The sequence below is a fragment of the Macrotis lagotis genome, chromosome 4 (genome assembly GCF_037893015.1).
Source record: "Macrotis lagotis isolate mMagLag1 chromosome 4, bilby.v1.9.chrom.fasta, whole genome shotgun sequence".
Taxonomy (NCBI): Eukaryota; Metazoa; Chordata; class Mammalia; order Peramelemorphia; family Peramelidae; genus Macrotis; species Macrotis lagotis.
This window is the reverse complement of record NC_133661.1, coordinates 136425753-136442735: the sequence shown is the minus strand read 5'-3', so window position 1 is coordinate 136442735 and position 16983 is coordinate 136425753. Positions and strand designations below refer to the sequence as shown.

General features: G+C 42.1%; 1 long non-coding RNA gene across 1 annotated transcript in view; it reads right to left on the bottom strand.

Moving 5' to 3' along the window:
- The window catches only part of LOC141521531 (uncharacterized), a 159423-nt gene extending 144143 nt beyond the window's left edge, over positions 1-15280 (bottom strand). The window contains exon 1 of the long non-coding RNA XR_012477997.1: positions 15133-15280. This is a non-coding gene — a long non-coding RNA (uncharacterized LOC141521531). The remainder of the gene's footprint in view (positions 1-15132) is intronic.
- Positions 15281-16983: the final 1703 nt, after the last annotated feature.

The window sequence follows — 16983 nt, the reverse complement described above, 5'->3', positions numbered from 1 at the left end:
TAACAAAATACTGAGTGGCAGCACTTGGATTCTTTGAATCCAGAGTTCTTTTCATTGCTACACGCTCTGAGGGATTGTCAACATATATGCTCTATAAAGTGTGTTAAGAAGATGCACTCGTGGACATTGATATGATGCCATGTCTGGATAACTATTCCGCACGCAGACATGCCTATCTGGTCAGATACGCGTGCATTTTTTACAAATCTTTAGCCCTAAATAACCAATGGCAACTAAGTGCGCTCCCTGGAAATTAACCGTATCAATCAAAATGAGGGATCTCTGGGAATCAGCTCTGGAAGGTGTTTGGGGAGAGAGGAAAGGGAAGGGAGAGACTGATTGCTTTCCAGTGTGGCGCTAAATCATTACGGTACTCTCTATGTTAAAGCCCAGAGGGAGGGAGGAGGAAAGCCTTTCCAATAACTCAGCCCCTGCTATCATTTAAATTAATAGTAATATTAGCATTCGTTCACGTTTCTAGTTGTAATTGAGAAGATTTAAAGGAGATTTAATTTAGTTGGTACCGCATCAAAAAAGGTTAGTTATTCTAACTATACTTTTTACTTTCAGTGAATGCTTTTTTAACCTTGTCATTTTAGAAAAGGCCAGGTAGAAGAGTGAATTCTCTATCTCCCCTGTCTCCCAACCTCCTTTTCGCTCTCTGGGAATCTCCCTCAGAAAGCCTTCACAGAGAAAAGAGTTTGGAAGTTTTCAATCTTCCAATCACCTTCTCTAACCTTTGTGAATTCCCACTTCTTCTGTCACTCAGATCCACAGCTATTAACAATTGTACCTGGATACCTAGAGGGAATCAGGGAGTTCTCGTGCACCACTACCAACCTCCTGTTTTACTAGAGTTCAGAGCTCCAAGTCCCCGAGACTCTCTCATTTCTAAGCTTCTCCCCTTTTAACAAGAAGGGGAAAGAGTTCCTGGGGGTTGTGTTTTGAAGGGGAAGAGATCTGAAAGACGAAGTAGGGAGGACTGCAGCCGGAGTTGAAGAGGGTGCGTTGGGGAAGACTAGAGAAGATTCAAAAAGCCAACAAGATTTTGGAAGCCCGGCTCTTCAACTGACCTGGCAGGCAGCCGCTGGTTCGGCCTACAGAGAAAAAAAGATTGTCTTGGGGGGGGGGGGGCGAGGGGGGTGTCACACCAGCTCCAGACCAACAGTGCTTGTACTCTCCATCCCAACAATGGCCCACTGTTTTCTCAAGTTCCTTAATCCCGGTGTCACTCACGCTGATAGAGACTAGCAGAAAGAAGGAGAAAGGAGGAATATGTTTTCCTGACCATAAGGAAAGCGAGAGAGTAAGGGGAGGGGTGCGGGGGCGGAGTTGGGGAACTGCACTGAAGAGCCCAGAGTAGGTCCTGGGAGACAGAAAGGGAAAGGGTTGGCAGCTGCCCTGTCTCTGAAAGAGAGATGTATAAAGTAGTGGAGGAAATGGGCTCTGAAATTACTCTGATGAGTAAATTCTCCTTTCCCACCTCTGTAAAGTGTGTTTTGTTATTTTTGAAAAAGAAAAAGCCTATAGACTAAGACTCCCTCCAGATCCCCGACAAAGACCCAAATCCCTGACCTTCGAAGTTGCTATAAATTCCAGTTTTCAAAGTGATCAAGGAAAGAAAGAAGCCATGGAAGTGTAACGGTGGCCCTGGGTTCAGTATTCTACAGGTGATAGGAGGCGGTCTTGGCTGTAGGGAAGGGGTTGATAGAATAATAGAGGCTGGGGAGAAGGAAATTCCGGGTCCTTAATCTGCCAGCTGAGGTCTTTCTTGGCCTTTCGGTCTCAGCCTCGACTTTTAAAAAAGTAGGCAGTATCTCTATGTTTCTCTGCTCCCCTAGAAGTTCTTCGGGTGCCTCAAATAGAGCATTCTCAGTATAATTTATGTGATTTCCCCCTTTCCTCTCCTCCGAATAAGTAAAGACAGAGACTTCTTAGGAAAACTGCTCCTTTGGACTCTACAATATCTAAGAATTCTTCTTTTGAATTCAATTTGTATTCACCGTTCTTTGGAAACCCCTTCAGGCATTCAAATTCCAATGGGGGGCACTTGAATCCTTATCTGGTTTGTTTGGGAAAAATCCAGGGGAAATAGGAAAACTGTGAAATGGGCTTTATCTGTCAAAATTGTATGAAGCCTTTTCCTTAGTGTGATATCAGCTGCTCTCCTCCTGCTGTTAAGGATTGTATTCGGAATCACTCCCTTTTCTGTTTATATTTCTAGCTTTTTCCTGTTCTTTTCCTTTCCTCTCTCATGAAGCCTCATTCTTTCTTCTTCCTACCTCCTCATTCCTACTTCTACCTCTTCTCCCAAACATGAAGTCACCCATCTGGTCCCCAAAACAACCAGTGAAAGGGAAAGATTGAGAGTATGATAGGGTTTAATATACATAAAACCTAAAGTTAGTGGATAGAAAGAAGAATTTGACCCATGGGAACAGAAAAAGTGTGTGTGGGGGAAACCCTGGAAGGTTAAAATTGCATTAGAAATTGCTGTAGGAATCTCACTCAAGTAAAAGCTAACTCCACTCTTTTCTTTCATACTAGCTTTTTTAAGCCCTTAGCAGCAATCCATTTTTGGTAGATCTGAGAGAAATTAGTTGAGGAATGATTTTAATATTTGTTGATAGATTACCTTATAAAACTGACTTTCAACTTTTGTGGGGGGGGGATTATAATTCTCAAGGTCATCAACTTGAGACCTCCTATGATTGTCTCTAGCTTAAAAGATGAGGGATATAGAAACTCACACATTTATTTCTTACTATCCTCACTAGTAAGATTTCTTCCAAATCACACCTCTGTTGGGGCTGACTCCTCTTTTCAGCCAAACTGAAGAATTTTATGGAAAGGAGAGGCTAAAGTTTTCTTTCCCTAAGAACCTTTGAAGTCACTTGGATAACCAAACTTGTCCTCAGAAGGAATATTGATTGAAATTGGAAATGCCATTTAAATGATTCTGGAATTACCTAAACCTTCCTTGCCATGCCTCACCCCTCCTTCATTTGAAAAAAGAATCAATAAAGGATTAATTGATTCTAGTTTGTAAAAACAGTTAAAGCTCCCCTTAGACTTTTCATTTTCTATTCACCTGTGAAAGAATACATTATCAGTGGTTTAATTCAATAATTCAGTTAAACACTAAGGAGTACTTCTATACATTTTTTTCATCATCAACTTTATGATCACTTAACACTGAACTGATTCTAATGTGCAATTAAAGGAAGTTTGACCAAATCGAACATTTTCAAACCTTTGTCTCTCAGCTAATTAAATAACAAATATATATCATATTATTATTTCCAAAAATATCTTGTTCATTTGTCTGAGTTACCCAGGTAAAAGAAAATAGGGAAAACAATGATAAATCATTTCATTTATCTACTCTTCGTTAAACTCACCAAAAGCAATATGAATTAATTTTAGATGATTAACATTTTAATACAATTGTTATTGCTACTTGCTCAAAATGTGTTCTGAGGTCTGCCCTCACCCTACAGACTACCTAGTTATCTCTTTACCTTTATAAACACCTTCCTCATTCTGAGTCCTTCAATTTGATCTGTTGCCACAGAAAATTCTCCTATCCTTTTTTTCTTTCTTCGCTGCTTGATCAGAGACCATTGATTTCTCAATGCACTGTTTTTACAAAGGCAGAATATGCTAACATCTTCCTTTAGGACAAAAAAAATAAAAACTAGGAAACTAGGAAGACCAGTTTCAAGAATTTGGATCCTACAGTTTGTGGAGGGGTAGAAAGGAGTGCTTATGTATATATCTACATTAAGATATAAGAACAACCTAAGTAAATATGTACAGAATACATATCACAGCAGAGGAAACTTGTTAGGGAATAACTGTATTCATAAAGCAAGAATGCAAACTAGAGTAGAAATCATGGTAATAATTTGGCCAAGTTGAAAGGAAAAACTAAGCCAAAGTGCCTAGGTGTGTATCATTAATTATGAAACATGAAGTTCTTTTGAGTTCTCTTTGCTTGATAGAAATAAATCATCTTTTTTATATTGGAAATAAGACCCTAAATTCCTTTTGACTGGAAGGAAGTTACAAGACAAGATGCAATTTTCTCTTTCTTTTCTGACAACTCTGTCATCCCAAGGATCATAGTCATGTCAGAGTGTCTGTCTTGGAAAGAGTAAAAAAAAAAAAAAAAAAACCACTGCAGCCCGTGGCCATCTTTGCATCAAAATTTTCCAGACCTCTATTTTTGATTGTGATCCTACTGATCTGAGTTTGAAATGCGAACGGAGTAAAGCCCCTAAGCCTTCAATCGTGTGAAATTTTCAAAAGATCTCTAGAAGCAATCTCAGGCTGCCTGACCCCTGACAGGCACAGATCTCTTTATTCCTCTCTCTGCCAGCACTTCATTTGTTGGAATATCTTTCAGATTTGCACCTCCAGATGACAACCTGAGTGTTTATTATGTGTACATGAATCAGAAATCTTCAAGACTACACAAAAGAACCATCTTAAACATAATATTTAATTTCTCATCCTAAGTGTCTGCTTCTTTATTTGCTTTTCATTAGTTTAAATATTTTACAGGTCTATGTGTCACTTTGATATTTGTATGATTCTTTCTTTAATCAATTTTCTTGAAAAATCCCACATTGCTTTATTGTGCACAATTGGGTCGTGAAGATTTCACCAAGCATACATAGCATTATATGTATGAAGAAAATATACATATATGCTATGTTTATGCATGGATACATCCAACTCTCTATTCCAAGGACATACATCTCTATGGTGATAGATTCAGAGATATTTTTACATGATCTGACCCTTATGATGGGTTAGGATGGCTAATGACTCTCCCATTCTCACTTGCTCTATCTTTTCCCAACCATATCCAATCCACTGCATTTTTTTTTTTTGTGAGGTAACCTACAAAGGTTGTTTTGGCATGGTGTTTAATAGAGGTTTTACCTTTCCTGCTATCATCTCTGGCTGTGATTTGGTGACTCTCAGGATGCATAGGTAGGCACTGGGCCTTTGGTTCATGAGGAAGGGATGATAGGGTGGGCAGGAGGGTTCTGAGGGGTAGAGGCTAAAATCTCCCTGTTTGAAAAATGTTCCTTCCTTGCCCCAGTTCTTTGGCATACACAAATAACCTCCAGTTTTGAGTCACTGGGTTTACTCGCCTCCCCCCCCCCCCCCCCCCCCCCCGCCCCAGCCTTGGAGGGAAGGAGGAGTAAGGAAGACCATGCTAGGGCAAGAACCTTCATCTTAAATGTCTTTGTCTCAGTTATATTGACAAAGACTAAGGGGAGAAAGAGCACATTTCCCTGCACCCCCCCCCCATTTATAAACAAAAATATTGAATACACATTGAGATGCCAAATCTCCTGGTACAGCTGGCTGGGGCAGATTTTCCACCTGACTCAGGTGTTGCTGCCCAAAGCTTCCATGAGTACCTTCTTTGATGAGTTCTCAATATTGAATAGCTCGAATATGTGGGGGCAGGGAGAATGGTGCAGGCCTAGACCCTCCCCCCCCCCATGAATATGGGATACGTAGTGTTGCTATGATTAACTTATTAAAACACCTCATAATTATTTTAATTTGACTTGAAAATACTTTGGGTTGTGTTCAGATGTGTTTGTATTTATCCACCCCCCCCATAAAACCTGTATTAAAACAAATGTTACTTTTCTTTCTATGTACATAGACCCTCCCTTTTTGAAATAGACCGCAGGGACTGCCATTAGATCGAATGGCAAGTCTTTATAGAAAGTGTTTTACATAATTACATACCAAAGCCAGAATAGTCACCTTCACATTTTATGGGTCACAAACCATCAACAATTGCCACATTATTGTCCAAGAAACCTTAGTCCATTCATTGATAGAGAAAACTAGACTGCCTAATCTAGAACTGAAGAAGATTGAAATTTCTCCTAATAAGAACCCAGAGAAGATTATTTTCAAACTGACAACGTGTTTACATATAGTTATAAAGTTCAGAGGACCGATGGGGAGAGAAAAGGAAATCGGACTAACCATGATTAAGAGCCTCACATTGGTCTAATATAGATGGCTCATCAAAAGAAGCGGACTGAATGCCTCTCCCCTTCTTTTCAGATCTGTTCCCTTTTCTACCTTTGTGATGCAGTAATTAAGATATTCTTATTTGGACAGACAGCTTCTCTGGTAACTGAATAATATTAGTTCCTTTGATGTCAAACTTTTGACAGTTATCACACCAGCGCTGGGCAATTTAGCACAAATGCCCTCTTTTTAAGAATCGTCTTTGAAGAAAACTAATAAGTGTGATCCTTATCTCCAAATGATCTAAATCGCAGCGGACAGGCTTCCCGGGTATAAATTACATTTTGTTGTATATAATGAAGCTGAGTTTTGTTTTTATCTCATTGGGATATCACTTTCTGAAATTAGGGCGGTAATCCCTCAATTCACACCAATTCAGGATACCTTACCGCCCAGTTCCAAGGCCCGTTCCCAGATATCTCTGGTCCAACCTGAGCAAATGGGCAGGATGGTGTGGCGAGCTTGAGTTAAAGAAAGGTGGGAGGTGTGGGGAAGGGAGAAAAAAGAGAGGAAGAGTGAGGGTTAGCCGGGGCACTCTCAACTCGCTCGCCCTATCACATGCAAAGGCTCCAGCGCCATCAGTTTCTCTGAGTCAGGCTGAGATTTCACCTGCTCTTGATTTGACACATCGCCACTGCCTCGCAGACTTGGTCGCCAAATTTGGGATTTGCCAGATGGCAGGATTATCTTCACGTCTGTTGAATTACATTGGGAGGGGGTGGTATAGGAGAGGGAGGGAAGTCCACAAAAAACGTTGATGATTCCTTTAGAAAAAAAAATGCCTTTCTCCTACTTCCCGGTTGCTCCCTTGGTCATGACCTCCATAGGCTTGTTGGCATTCCAGCAGATAACACGAGAGAGCCACAGTTTCTCCCTCCCTGCCCAAGTTCAACACCACTCGCTAGCCTTGTGTCCAAGAACCTAGTGTCGAAATCTAAAGTGGGGAAAGGTGAAAAGGACCGGTGATCTCGCTTTTTTTCCCCCAGGAGAATGGGGGGGGAAGGGGGAGGGAAAAAAAAGGCGGGAGGGTGAGAGAAGGCTGATTTGAATGAAACTGTCAGTTAGCTGTCTGCCTGAACACCTGGTAGATATTGTCTTCAGGAATGACACCTGTCAATCCTCAATCTCAGCCTGTCAGTGTGGCGAGGTCCAGCAGCGTTGAGAGGAATCAGAAAGAACCTGGGTTTTATGACGTCATCCCCTCCCGGACTATAGCTGGGGAGAGGAGGGGGCGATGAAATATCGGCTATGGAAAGGGGAGCAGAGATTAGACAGCAGTACCCGGTTGCCCATGGTACTGCGAAATCTTGGCTGTGATCGGGGACTCAGGAAGGTGGGGGGGGGGATGGAATCTTCCCACCCTCATTCCATTCACTCGCAGCTCCCCCTATCTCTAGATTTACATAGAAATCAATAATCCAACTTTAATGTTATTTCTAATCTAATTATCGAGTGAACGTCTCTATGGAGCCTTTCTTATTTGGGGGGCGGGGGTGAGGGTGGGGAACGCTGCTTCGCACTAGCTCTCACCACCTCACAGAGAACTTGGCTTCCCCCGACTGTGGCAATCTCTCAGAAATAAAAGCATTGATGTGACCCTTCCCTCTTGATAATAGTCCTTCCCTTTGGTGATTGCTCTAAGTGAACGAGTCTTCGGTTAAATAGAAAACACTTTGGTATCCGCTTTAAAGTCTTCAAATATTGGGAGGGGGGGAGAGAAAGCTAATTAACACTTTATGACTATATATCTGTGGGTGAGGGTATTCACGGGAAGGGGCGTATGTGTGGGGTATAGGGGCATATTGTGTGCGTGTGTCTGTCTGGATGTGAGGCTGGGCACCCAAAAAAGAGGAGGGGGGAATTATTCTCCTCGGTGACATTCAATCCAGGGGAAAAAAATAATCTCCCACCTAGAGAGTTTCCGTTTGGACTTCTAGACACTCTATACTTTCTATTCTTTACGGAATGAAGCTAATTAGCAGCCTGCCACTGTTCTGATTTATTGAAATGCTCTCGCTGAGGCCAGGAGCAGATCTAGACGTGGGGCTAGTTCCTCGCTTCCACCAACTCTCCTGAGTTTTCAGCTGACGAGGGCAGCCCTGACTCTGCGGGCAACCTAAGACCCCTTCCGTCCCGGTGCCCCTGCTCTGGCCCCTGGCCCTAGTTCCAGTCCTAGAGGGAAAGCTCCTGGAGAAAGCATCTCAATCTGTCTTTTCGATTTCTTCCCCCCCGACCCCAAAAGCCAAGCATGCAACCAGCTCCTTAGAAACCAGGGATTCAGTTTAGGGCAAGGGTAGATGAATATCATGTGGAATGAAGGGGCACCGTGGTGAAGGCAGAATGAGCCCCTAAGTCTGCCAGAAACCTGGGGAAGGGGTTGGAGGGAAGACTACTCCTTTAACCTAATCTTAGACACAAATTGCCGGGAACGGCAGATTTTCTGTCTTCACTTTTGCTTGACTGGAAAAGCTGATCCCCAAACCGCTCCCCAGTCCCTGCTCTTCCCTTCACCCTTTGGTGGGTCAAAAAGAAAGGAAAATAAGATCAAAACGAGGAGAGGAACTTCTTGGCAATGCGAAGCCAGTTTGGACCAGATTGGCCTCTCAGCCGACAATTGAGGTTGGGGAGAGGGGATGGGGAGGGAGGGAGAGGAGGTGGCGGCAGGGAGACACCTTTAACCCTTTTCAAGCTGGGGCCAGTGCCCCTGGGTTCCTGGTGGAGATAACTTTGACAGCTCCTGAAGTCTCAGTTCAAGCTGAGTCCATTCTTAGAGTGTCCCCTCTCCCCCCCCCATCTACCACTTCTTGAACCGTTTGAAATACTCCGCCACCCTCCAATCCTATCTCCACCGGCTCCCAGAAGGAGGATCTGTGTCCGATTCTCGGGTTAACAAGCTCCAGTATCCGGTAAAAAGGGTGTGGGCCTGGGGAGACCAAAGGTCCTACAGTGTTTATTGCCTTGGGGGGAGGGGGGACGCAGAGGACAATCAAAGGGAACCTTCTCCTTTCCCCTCACTGTTCTTTAACTGGAGGAGGAGAAAAGAGGGAAATTTGGCTAAATACAGTTTTCAGGGCTGTACATACTTAGTAGAAACAAGTACAACATAACCAGGGCTTATAGAGAATGAATAGGAAATAGAGAGTACAGGTACAAGGAAATCATTCCTGTAGTGGGGGAGGAAAAGAGAAGGAAATTGCTGCGGGAGGGGACTGGGAGCGGGTTAATACCTGTTGCCAAAAATAAAATAAAATAATTCAAACCTCTAGCCTCTCTAAGGAATGACTAGAAACTTAGGGAACCCCCTGCACCTCTCCATCCCCACCAAAGAGACTGAATCAGAAATAGAGTTGAATACTATGTCCTTCTTCGATCGGGAGTTCTTTGGGCAGAAGGATTTGGGTTTCCTAGGCTCTGATTGAACAGAACTGGTCGAGGTGTGGGGCAGTTCGGTCCAACCCCAGTCGATGGATGGTTCCCGGCCACAGAGGCCCTCCAGTTAAACTGCAGCTCCGAGCCCGAAGTCGACTCGGGGCAACAAGAGATAAACACTAGGGTCAGAAACGGGGCGCGAAAACCAGAATTCGGAGCGAATTCTCCCTATGTTTGGACTGGGGAACAGCCCAATAACAGGGTAAAGGGGTGGGTCGAGGAATTATGGAATCCTATAGAGAACTCACAGACTCATTTCAAACTGTCCCGATTAAAAAAAAATTTTTTTTTTGAATTTAACCCCTTTACAGGAAGCTTCTTAAATGGACAGGAAAGAAGGGGGTGGGGGAGGGGGCTTTTCTTTCCTCTACAAATAAAAGATTCTCTCTCTCTCTCTCTCTCTCTCTCTCTCTCTCTCTCTCTCTCTCTCTCTCTCTCTCTCACACACACACACACACACACACACAGTCAGTACCCTTCTAACACCTCCACCCTTTCCTTTTCTCTGCTGGCAAATCTGGGCACAGTATGGTTCTTTCTGTTTTCAGGACCCGGGTAAGAAAACTCAGACCGCATTGCTGAGAAATTCACCTGCAGGGACAGCAATCGAGAAGATGTACATTTAGCAATGAAAGGGAATTTCTTTTCCGATTCCAACTCCACCTCACCTGCAGGCCCTCAGAATAGGAATATTCCTCACCCCCTGACAGTCCCTTGTGTCACCAGCACTGAGTTTTTCCAGCTCCAAGTCGGGATTGTACAAGGAAGATGACAAGTTTTTTCTCCTCACCCCTTGCCTACCTTTCCTTCTTCCCACTGGCATCCCTTCAATCCCCAGTGTGCCTACCGCAGGGTGGGGAAACAAGATAAGGGAAAAAGTGAAGGAGAAGGCAATTGCTATCGCTTGTTCCCAGATCCCTGTTCATCACCTGGGACAGTCACTTTCCTTCGCCTTTATCGGTATCTCTAACCAGTGTGGTGCTACCCGCTGACTGCAAAGGACAAAACTGCTTTAGAAGTGATATTCAACTTGAAGGGTCAGCTGTTTAATAACCACCTCATAGAGGTGTTACTTGTCCATAAAACTCTCTAAGCTCTTCCAAAAGTTCAAACTCGAGAGAGAAATATCCAAAGTTAAAAAGAAATTTAAAGTGCCCCTCCCACAGGGTTTCTCCTTTTCGTTGTTTATCTGTGAGGGGATTTCTCCCGCCTTAGGTTTCTTCAAATATATTTGTTTTAGGGGCCACTGCAATAGTAGGAGCGAAGCGCCTACTCAAACGCCAGGCGTTCCAGTGCCCTGAATAATATTTGTTGCAGTAACAGTTTTCGGATGAGTGAAAGAGGCAGAGAGCTCACAGCTCTCCCAAACTGTCAGCCCCTGTTTCACACACTACAGCTTTTAATTCGACACTGTAATAACTGGTAGTTAAGCTACCAAATAATATTCTTCATTCGTCTTTTTCAAAGTTGATTTATAGCAATCGACAGGTTAAAGCCTCATCTGACTTCATTATTTTTAAAAGCTGTCTATTTCAGAACTGTCACTTTTCATCACTTAACCCAAATAAACACTTGAAGAAATGAATTGAAAGAGACTTTTAGATCATGTTTATAATTTTGTCCCTCCATTAACATTCCCAATGACCCGACCCGCTTTGGTTACCTTGCACAACTAAATTTGGATTAAAAACCAGAGATTTCAAAGCCAGAAAAATTAAATGAAGAATTATACCAGAAAAAAAATCTAGGGAAGGGGTAGATGAAAAAGGAACTCCAGGAAGAAAAACAAGATCCTTAAACCCCAGGACACATGTGCATATTTATAAAACATAAACACACAGGATCACATGCACACAGGCATGGGGGATACTGGAACACTAAACATTGGGATAATTTTTCACCTTTTAGAATATAACTCAAAAAAAGAGAAAGTCTGCCCAACCTCACGATGTGGTTAATTCTCTAATTCTGCTTTTAAAAAGAGAAGAGGAAGAACTGAGAAAACTAAGGGTAAAAGTTCATAACTATACTTTTATAAGAAGAATTATATTAAAAAAACATACACATGTGGGTAGTCAAGGAAATGACCTTATGAGGCATCATGGATAAGAAGCTAAGCAGAAAATTGATAGGCCCCAGAAAGAAGAGCACTGGAAATGAAAAACAACTCAAATGAAGTAACTTTGGGACTTTGAAAGTGATTCTTCTTCAGTTCACCTGCGATTTGAACAGTGGATATATTCTTAGATATTAAAAATATTTACATCACAACAAAGCATCAGCTCTTAAAATATAAGCAAATAAAATGCAGATCTCCTTACAGACTAGAAAGTTACCTTTGTACTTTAAAATTAAGTAATACTCATAAATTCTTTCCTTCCTTTCTTTTCTTCCCTCTTCTCTCTCATTCCCTGCTTCTTATTTTTTTATATACATATATGTGTGTATACCTAGATACACACACTCACATATGATATATAGGGATGAAACACTACAGTACTTTGCAAAGAATCATTCTGTAATACTTGCATTTTGTCTTTTTTTTTGTTTGAGGGTTTTATCATTTTACATACATTATGTACATAGCATAGGTGTTTACTCAATACATACGTCACAGAGAGCAACTTTGCAAATCACCGTTTAATTTAGGATGCACGCCCTTAGCTGGAAGAGCACAGAGCAGATTTGCTCAAACACAATCTTAATCCAGTTTATTAAACTCCTGAATGGAACTATCTCCCCCCGTGCCGGACTACATTAGTGTACTTCGGTTTATTATGTTTTCCCCACTTTGGAACTGACTAGTATAATTGTGTTCCACTACAAACTCCATTACCAAGGCAGAAGTCTGGCTAATGGTGTTTCACTGTGAGAAACCTGCGATTCTTCCGTACCTTGGAGCGCCACCTTGCTGCTTAAAGTATAATTACCGCGACCAGGAAAAAATATTTTCTTTATATCTCTTAAAGGTTGGTAATTTAAATACAATGACTTCTTATAATAATAAAAAAAAAACTTTTATAGTACTGGAGAAAGTATTCTTTCTCAATAGTTTTTAGGTCATTATATCTGAGTAACCTGTGTCATAGCATCTTTGCGAATGAAAGAACAGGAGAAAGATAAAACCAGTGGATACAGTTTCACAAGGTCTGAAGAAATAATTCAGACCGCAATGTTTCATGTAAAGCATAAAATAAAATCACGAATACATTTTAGCCGCAATGTTTATTTGGCAAAGATTGAATATATCTACTACAAATATCCCCAATGAGGCCTGTGCCCATAAAGACATACCCTTTCAATTAAGATGATCAACTAAATCAAATAATTACAGTCACTCCAGCAAACAGCAAGGTACAGGGAGGATCTTTCCTTTTTCAGTCCTGTCAGACTAGGTGTACATAATATGTAGATTTCACTTTTACTAAAAACAAATAGCCAGGGAATGCTCCATGGATAGTAAAAAGGGGGGGGCAGGGAGGGGAGAGTAAAATCCTGTCAGGTCGGGTAACCAAATGGTTTCCTTTTCATCAAGAAGAACAAAAAACTAGAATAAAAACAGAATTTATCTACAAGAGTCAGCAGTGAATTAGACTAATAATTTGATAATTTGTTCTGTGGGGTGTAGGTGCTTGTAAGATATTTTGGAGTTCCCCTGAGTTCATAGTCTTTTTAAATTAAAAATTCAGTTCCCTTTTATTTTAGCTCACTTAATGGATAAATGAATGCTTATAAAGGTTTCTAGCTCAAAGGAAGAGCAAGACACTTTAAAAAGTCACCCAAGTCCGGAAAGTTATCAGATGATAGTTAAATCTCAAAGGGAAACTTCCATCTTGTAGGAGTAGGGTTTTATTTCTTTGTCTTGGTGAGTGTGGAAAATATTTTTCCTCCTAATGCTTGTGCAATGAATTTCCTCTCTCAGCTCTAGCAGCAGCAAGAATAGAAACAACAAAGCATGAATCTGGGAGTTTGAAGAAGAGATAGGGTGATGGAAAGGAGGCATGTGTTTTTACCTATATGCCCCTAAGATGATCCCCTTCCAAACACCCAAGTTGGGACCCAAGCAAAATGATAAATTGAGTCACAAAGTATTTTGCTGAAAGTTTTTCATCCTAGGCATACCCAAATGAAAACAACACCCTTACTAGAATTATGGAGAGGGGAGAGATGGGAGGGAGAGAAAAAGGCAGAAGTGGTATTAGGGTCTCTGTGAAAATCACCTTCCTGCATTGATCTAGAGAACATGGGAATTACAGGTTTGAGCCAGGAAAAAAATCAGTTATGCTGTATGGATTGCTGTTCCCCCCCCCCCCCCTGTCTTTTCCAGCTATGCTATAAACTATATTTAAAAAATAGCTAGAGGATAAAAAGGCTCAATTCCAACTAGGACTTAGATGGAAAACTTCCAATTAGACAATTGAAAGCTGGAATGGGACATTGAGAAGACTCTAGGATTTCTAGTTTCTAGGATTGTGGTGTGGTGTGAGGGAGTCTTGATTATTTTTTTTATTCTATCAAATAATTCCAGGAAAAGGACCTTGTGGGTTAATGACTGACAGCACCAAGAAAATCTCAGAAACAAAAAAGATCAAGTTAGGAAATTAGAAATATGAATTAGGACGGTCAGAATAGTTTGGGAAAGTCAGTACCCTAAATTGCAAAAGAAATGTTTTGGTAGCTTTTTTTTGGCAGTTTAATTTCTCTTTCCTGCCCCTCCTTCTAATATCAGGTTTTCTAGGGCTTTTTTTCACCTAATAATGCCCAAAGATGAAATTTCATTTTATTGCTATTACACTTCCTACCACAAGATGCAAAGCAAGGCTGCGGAGTTTGTATTACAACTATGTCATAATGTTTCACTGATGCAAAACATGTAGCCAGAGGGGGTTACTAATGACTCTTGAATGAAAGAGAGAGAGAGAGAGAGAGAGAGAGAGAGAGAGAGAGAGAGAGAGAGAGAGAGAGAGAGAGAGATTTTGTGGGGTGGGGGAGACGGCAGTTTCATTTTATAAAGAAAAACCACTGTATAATCAGAACTGATCATGTAAGGGTATTTTCAGACTTCTAGGCTTTCTCCGAGCTAGAGAGAAACAGAGGCAGAGAGGGAGAGGACTAGAGAAAAAGACCATTATCCTTTAAAACACTGCAAAGGTTTTGCATGTTAATAACCATTAATTATGTTTACAGCCAGTTAACTGAAGAAAGAATCAAACTTCGGAAAACGCTTGATTAATATCAGATTAAGGGCTTTTACATTGGAAGCAACTAAGAGGGAGTAGAATGGTGATGGATGTAGATATACACACGATACATACATAGATTTGTACTTAGTTATACTCTGTGTAGCTCCATGCACATGTATGTATTTATATGTATATGTTTATATACATATATACATATGTTTATATACATATATATTTTATATATACACATATTCTATTGTCATCCAGTGTGTTCAGGGGGGGGAGGTAGAAGCTGTGCAGCGCCCCCCCTGGTTTTGGAACGCTTGGAGAAAAACAGCCCATTCCAAATGCTCAATAAACTTCCTGAACCTTGTTCTCCGAAGGCACCCCGGCCCCTTCCCCGAGTTGGATCCTATTTTTAGGAAAGTGGGAGGTTTGTGGTTCCTACCGTGGCCCAGGCTGTTCCTACTGCCCTCCAGTCCGCTTCTGTCCCCCGGGGCATAGTTATGGGACATTCAGATCTGCAGCACTTTTAACCTGGGGAGCACTCAGATCCCGAATCAAAGCGTGGAGCTTTCTCTGGAAGAGGCTCCGGAGCAAAGTGTTGGGTGGGTGTTGGGGTTGAAGGGGGGTGAGGGAGGCGAGGGGGGGGGAATGCAAGGGGGGGGGGAGTGGGGAGGGAGCCAGGCGTTAAGCCTGGAAGCTTGCCTGTTTACCCAAATGATTTCCCTTTCAGGCCTGAGACACCAATGAGACAAGATCAAACTCCCTTCTCTCTGTGTCTGTCTCCGCGTAGAGCCGGGCATTGTTAAAGGGAGGGCCCGGGGTCCCAGGCTGGGAAGACCCCGGGGCTGCCTCAGGCACCAGCGCCTCCTGCTGGTGGCTCTGCCGAGCCAAAGACCCCAAGCCTTGGAGTGGGGAAGGGGGAGTTGGCGCAGTTGTGCTGGGGGAGGCCAAAGGGACAGAATAGCAAAGGAAGAGCGCCACCGGCTCAGTTCTGGTGGAAGAAGAAAGCAGTGAGAGAGAGGGACTAAAGCAAAGGAGAGCGGAGGGTTTTAGCCTTCGGCAACGGGAGGCTGTCATTTAGAGCTGGGGGGGGGGGGGGGGAGAGGATGAGGAAGGGAAAAGCCCCTCTCATTTGACCAAGTAAGGAAGACACCTTGATGAGACACAATTAACTCTGTGTGTATATGGGGGGGGGGGAGGGGAGGAGGGTTCACAACTCAGTTACAAGTCACATTTCCAATTCCTTTAAGAACCAATCTAGCGCTGTTTCTGCAGCTGATTTCCTCTTGCAGTATTTGCTATAGACCTATTAGCTGTAAATTAGTCCAAGGTTTGGGCTATTACGTTACAAATATAGGCTGCATGACACACGCGGCCATGGCTTTGCTTCTGTCCCTTCTCAATGAAAGATTGTTAGACACCCAGATGGAATAGATTTTCTACATTTGACAAGACATTTGTCATTTTTAAAAGGAGACCAAAACCAAGAATATATGTCATGAATATGGGGGTGGAGAAAAGGGGAGGTGGGGGCAAGAGAGACAGTGCATCAGATTACTTGCCATTCCGGGAATATTTAAGACAGCTGCTACAGGGACTAGTCCAAAGGGATTTAAATGAAGGAAGGAAAGAGTAAAGCGAACTAGAAAGAATGAAAGGAAGAAAAAAGAAAGAAGAAAGGAAGGGAGAAAAGAGAGGAGGGGGAGAAGGAAGATTTAAATCATAAATAAGTAATGATTGAAAACCAATTATAGAAAAGTTATGTTTATTTGATCGCATTATTGTACATAATACAATTCTTAATGCAGACAGTTCACATAGTTAACCAAAGAATAAATCACTAAAAGAAAAATGTATTTCGAGTGCCTTTATTTAGGTATTTGAAACCCTCCCTACCTTTCTCACTTTTTTTTCCTTACACAGGAAACAACGTTAAATGATTTCTTTTTAACTCTTAAATTATTTCACTGCAGGTACATCGTTATTTAAATACCTTGTGGTCTTCCCTGGAACTAACTCTGCCAACATTTATTCAAAGGGAACTTTATAAACACTCATTTAATGATCTCTAATAACTATTGCTTCCATCCTCCCGGGAATGCCAGTGCAGAAGTAACTTTGGGTTCATCTGGTTTTCAATTCTCTTTTCCCAGATCCTTCTGTTTGTTTTTGTTGAGTCTTTTAGTGTAATGAGTGGCCTTGTCCTGGATGATACATTGAGCCAGCTGGTCCAGACCTGCGGAAATAAGGACTTAAGTAGAGGCTGGGGCAACAGGACTCTAGGCTAGCTTGT